The 6,339-nt window shown below is 33.0% G+C and overlaps 1 long non-coding RNA gene across 1 annotated transcript; it reads left to right on the forward strand.

The window, feature by feature from the left end:
• Positions 1-724: 724 nt before the first annotated feature.
• LOC144581576 (uncharacterized) lies at positions 725-2,056 on the forward strand. The gene is made up of 2 exons (XR_013532567.1): positions 725-922; positions 1,743-2,056. It is a non-coding gene; the product is annotated as an uncharacterized LOC144581576 (long non-coding RNA).
• Positions 2,057-6,339: the final 4,283 nt, after the last annotated feature.

Below are 6,339 nucleotides of genomic sequence, written 5' to 3' on the forward strand. Positions count from 1 at the left end.
CTCTCACTGTCTGTATTTGTGTATCTCTCTGTTTTGTATGTCTCTATTTTTGTTCATATATCTACTCTCTGTTATATTTGGGCCACAGGTGGACATACCTTCTTTATTGTTTCTGTCCATCCTTTTATTAAGCTCAACCTATTTTGGACTAATCTAAAGCTCAAAGTAGATATCTTTATTAAAATATATCATTACTCTGCATCTATTTCTAATTCCGCACTTCTTTCATTGCCTTTTTTTTTAAACATAAAATAAGAATGCTTCTACCAACTTCTTGTTTCTATGATGAATTCTTCTTTTAACATTCTAACTTTTTCTATAAACTCTGGAATATAATTAATGTCTTCCATATTCTCAGATTTTACTCATGGCCTGCATGTGTGTGAATTTGATCTCTCTTCTTTATTTTAAATTGTTAGGATTGAGATCTCATTAATAAGTGACAGATATGAATAATGTTTTAAAATATAGTAAAATGTTTATTTTATATAAATACAATTATATTATGTATATGTTTATTTTTATACATAAAAACTTATAAAGTCATATAAGTATAGTTTTTGACACTATTAGTTTACTCTCTATGTCTACATCTTACTGAAAATTAATTTTATCATGCTTCTGATTTCTTGTATTATTAGGAATTCTCATAGGAAGATATTTTATCACCTAGGTAGGTAAATATCAAAGAGCATTTTATATTTCACAGGGTATAAATAAAAGGTATGTGTTTTTTAATAGTTGTATTTTGATCTCCTTCTAGAGACCCCAGCTGGCCTCTGCACAGGGCAGGCAGTGAGACAATCTCTATGGATTATGTATAGAGCAAGCTCATTGCAGAAGTTCATGTCAAAGAAGAAAGAGATTTACAAGACCGAGAGAAGAATCAGTTGCTTTTCCTTCATGACACATCCTGGCCTTGGTATTGACCATAGTGCATTTTACCTAGGTCACATGTCATAGAAACAGAGACAGGTATAGAGGTCATACAAGTAAGCTTTGGAGTCACACTGGATCAGATGGACTTACTAATACTTAGTAGCCACACAGACTTGGCCGCATCATTGAACGCCTCTGTACTTCAGTTTTTGCTTTGCAGAACTGGAATAATAATAGCATCCTTCTTAACATTGCTCTGATAAGCTAAAAAGTTAATCTGTGAAACACACTCTACCACAGTAACTTCTCAGTGAATATCAGTATTATTTGTCAAATCCAAACAGAGAACGTTTCACGTAAGTATCTGAAGATGTGAACACCAGGCACTGGAATGGAGATGATTTTTATTCACTTCCTTGCCTGAATTCACTCTTTAGTGGTCCAGATATCATTGTTTTTTTTCTTTGTTTGTTTTTAAATTGCAAAATGGAAACTTCGTCAAAACTGTCATATGTATAAGGCTTTCTAATCTTATTCAACAGTATTTTACTAACTGCTCATCTTGCTCAATTTGGATTTGTGTTTCTAAGTGTCAGCAGGTCCTATGTTATTTTTTTTTTATCTGTTAAATCCAAACTGTACTGTCAATATGGTCATAAAAGACCATATAAATTAAATTTTGTCTTTTTCTGTTGTTGTAGGAGCCACATTTATTTACAGTTATGGTTACCATCTCTTGCTGTGTGACATAATCACCTGGGGAAATTGTAAACATACCTCTGTCCTGGCCCACATTCTGACAAATTAAATCAGAATCTTTACAAGTAGGTCCTGGAAATTGCGACTTGTATTTATCTTTATAGGTAATTCAAGTGTGCTGCCTGAGTTGAGAACCACTGATGAAGGGACAACTAAGAAGACCATCTATTTTTTCAAGAAGGACTCAAAATATTTCAACAACTGTTCATTATTCGAAATCTTTGAGTTTATCAAGACAAGAATTAGGATATTGAAGACTCCACAACAACCAGATAGCTTTAAAACCAAACAATCCGAAAGAAAAACTATTTGGTTATTCTTCAATTATTAGAAATTTTAAAATACTTAAAAAATTTTAGAAACACTGCTATATCTTTACTTCAGCTTTATTAAAACAAAAACAAAAACAGAAAAACAACTTTTCAGTGCAACAAATAACATGCTCAGGGTAACTTCCAGCTTATTTTTTTTTCATGTCTTGTGCTGCATTTGGAGCAGGCTCCAATCATATATGTTGCAATTGCATTGTGATTAGTGTATGCCTGGCGTACAATTGTGCACCATAAATAATGGAAAAAGGACAAACTGAATTTATAGGTAACATAATTACCTACTTTAGGACCAATTAAAACAATGAAGATGTTAAATTTACCTGATGTTCCCATTAATTTGGTACATGGTCTCAAACAACTAAATACCACTGTACAAAAAGATTCAATTTGCCATATGTTGCAATTCTAATGTAATTGCCATTGATCACTAAGTCACATTCGTTTTGTTGCATGATTAACAAGTAACACTCTGTTATTATAGAATCACCACCAGTCATGTGCAGAATAACATGAAAGTCAATTCTTATATATTGCCAAATAAAAAATATTTAAGAAACCATTTATTCTGTCAATGGTGACTGCAAAATGCATTTTAAATTTGAGCCACTTATCTATTTTTTTTTAGTAATAATTATTTATTCCCATTATTCATACCTCTTTTATATGAGGGAAAATAGGATAATTTTTCTTTGAATTATAATAACCCATTTTCTGTACAGATTTAATGCATCACACATATTCTTTGGAAAATATTTTATATTACAGCAATAATACAATGAATCAACTCATCTCCAACTAAATGGTCTCTCATTACATCAATTGTATAATGACTGCTAATATATTTTATATTACAGCAATAATACAATGAATCAGCTCATCTCCAACTAAATGGTCTCCCATTGCATCAAATGTACAATGACTGCTAATATGCAGTCAAGGCAATTAGAGAAATCTGCTGCAATATATGAAATGCAGGATTGCCTCTAGATCCCATGTTTCTACAAAATAGTTATCTAGGGTCAGTTAGTTCATTTTACAGAGTTCAAAACTGAAATTTAGGAAGTCTCATTACTATATGTGTCCTTCTCCAAAGCTCCATCCCAAGTTACTACTATCAGTCTACAGTCAGTTGAGGAAAACTATCCCATAAGCTCTAGCTGAAGAAAGAATAATTGGCAGCAGCATGTGCAAGTGATCAGTCACACCTTTTGAATAAGTTCACTCTTCATGTTCAACTGAGAATTCTGCAACTCTCCATTATTAGCAAGTGAAGGGGTCCAAAGGGGCCTGCATATGGCCAGCTGGCTTCACTGAATCATCCTGTGATGGCAACACCAGCTAGAGGAAAAGAATCCCTGACTTAACCTCTGTTCTCTAGCATTAAAAAGAGTGAGTGTTGGATTTTTAAAAGAAAAGAAAAAAAGAAATCTAGCAGGCTGTTCAGCTAGCATCTAACAAGGCAAGAGGACCTCTGGGGGTTACCAAATCCCACAGCTATTCCTGGCTTTACAGGTAATAAAACTCAGTTTAGTCAGTTCACCCAAGGATGATTCAATGTCTCCATTCCTTGGTTAAGTGTAGGTCCTCACTTTCAAATTCCTGCACTGTGATTATCCTCTTCCAGACTCCCATAATTCTTCAACCTAAATTACTGCAATAACTTCATCACTGCAACAAGTCTCCCTGCTTTGTGCAGGTCTCCCTTTTATACCCTGTAATCAGAATGACCATCTGAATTTCAAATCTGTTCATGCTATTTTACTTATTAAATATTTATAGCCCCCAATTTGCCTTTGGATAAAGTCCCAAAGTATTACTAAGGTTTATAGGGCACTCTTGTGCAGCTTCATTTTTTACTCCTTCCCTCCTTACCCACCCTGTTTGATCTAGATATGTGGGATCATTTTTCATTCTCCAATCACATCATGCCCTTCCTCAGGGAACCTTCACAAGTATTGTTCCCTCTTGTTAGTCCTCTATTTTTTCTTACCTGGTATCTCCCACTAAGCTTTCTCATCCTCACACATTCTTCCTTGTGGTTCTCCTTCCTCTTTATATTTGGTTCTATAGCTCCCTGTGATTCCTATCAAGACACTTTCATGACCTGTTATAATTACCTTATATGTTTGCATATTGATCTCCATCAATAATTATAAGCTCTTTCAGGAGTTATGTTTCTCACTAGTAAGTTCCTATGACCTAAGACAGCATTTAGTACATAGGAAGTGTTCAATGGAAATTTGTTAAAAGCAAAAAGAATGAATGGGCAACATATATTTGACAAGTCAAAATGCATCAATGCTTCTAATGTTCTATTTAGCAGTGATATTTTATAAAACTCTAGCATTCATACATATTCTTAGGCCAGATGCTGTTGTAATAAATAAATCATTAGTTACTAAATATAAAATATTACTAAATGGGAATTCTAATTGAGTATATTCTTTTTAGTCTGCATTTTAACCTAATATATTAATTTTTAATTTAACCAATTATTGAAAAATAACTGATAATTAATGGGTATATAATATGCTAACATATGGATATACCAAAGATTATTTAGGTTATTTCCAATATTGAACTATTAAAATAGCATCTGGGTATTTATTTATTGCTTTATTAAGTACTAATTTAAACATAATTTAATCTTTTCTGGAAGACAACATAATGATCTTTAACTTCAGTTGTTGTGTAAGATTATAATACAGATTATGCTTTTAGCCAAGAATTATCTAGCTTTCTAAAACTATTATTACACTATATAGACTGGAATTGGTTGAAGTGCCTATATGCAATTTTTGCTAATCGTTTATTTGATTTGACACATTGTGTATGTTATGTCACATCATGTTTTCCTGTGGGCCTACCCACAATATTTTATCATTGCTTTTAATCTGCCGAGGATTTTGAAGCCAAATCATGAGGGTTGATAGAACTACATGTGAGCATAAATGTGCAATCTTATTGAAGTATTGGTAAAATGCTTAAACTTTTATTACATTACTTTTAACATATATACAAGATATTCATGTTATACAAGTATACATTCTCAGGTGTATTCGCATCAACTTTGTATATTCCTAGGCTTTGTCTGAATTGCTTTATATTGGATGAAAATATTTGTATTGGTTGAAAAGGTTTATAATCATTCAAATTTTCATTTATTATAATGAATGCTTCAGAGCTTGATATGGTTTGATTCCATGTCCCCACCCAAATCTTATCCAGCAGCTCCCATAATTCCCATATGATGTTGAAGCGAACTGGTGGGAGTTGGTTGAATCATGGGACAGGTCTTTCCCATGCTCTTTTTATGTTAGTAAATGGGTCTCAGTTGAGATCTGATGGTTTTTAAAAATGGGAGTTTCTCTGCACAAGCTCACCCTTTGCTTGCTGCCATCTATGTAAGACGTGACTTGATCCCTCCTGTCTTCTGCCATGATTGTGAGGCCTCCCTAGCTATGTGGAACTGTATGTATATTAAACCCTTTTTCCAGTATAAATTACCCAGCCCCATGTATGTCTTTATCAGCAACTTGAAAATTGACTAATACAGAGGTATGGGAGTAATAATATAGTTATAGGCAGCTATATTACAAAGAGCTGCCCAGTGATTTCAATAGAATTTAATAATTTTCCAATGGTAAAGTTCTTTTTTGGAAAGGGTATAGATTACTTTACAACTTCTATTGTCTAGTCATAAAACACATGTTTAATATTACTTTGAGAATAATCTGAAAAATATTTAAAAATCAAATCATATTAGATCAACCAAGTTATATTTAAGTCATTTATGAATCAACATGTCAGCATAGAACCTACTGTCTCTTAAGAAACCATGTATGAAATTTCCATCATCTTTTTAACAATTTACATTCCCTGGCCTTTAGTAATGACTAAAGAAAGCAATTGTATATGAATTCTGCTTATGAAAAGATTCTTATGCAACCACAGTTCATGGCAGCAGCAACCATCTTATACCTGTCCTACTAAACTGCTGTGACATATAGCAGATACTTGGATGAATGGGCGAATTGTGCATCTTTAATAGATGCCAGAAAAGATGCTATCCTACTGAAACACTTTCATAAAGACCTGAAATAAGAAACATCACCACATTGTCTTTAAGTTCTATTATCACATAAATGCTTGCATATAATTTTAGTTCGGGACTAATGTATGAATTTAAGCTGAATTTAATACTATCCAATGCTTTGTGTGGTTTTGCTGCCCCCTTAAGACAAGTAAACATAAATAAAAAGCTAGTAGGAATTTAGTTTCCTGAATTATTTTATTTAGACATCTGATCCCATGTCTTCAACATGTGTACACACACCTGCACACAGACACAGAGAAACTCAAATGAAGA

Source organism: Callithrix jacchus, chromosome 2 (genome assembly GCF_049354715.1).
Source record: "Callithrix jacchus isolate 240 chromosome 2, calJac240_pri, whole genome shotgun sequence".
Lineage (NCBI taxonomy): Eukaryota > Metazoa > Chordata > Mammalia > Primates > Cebidae > Callithrix > Callithrix jacchus.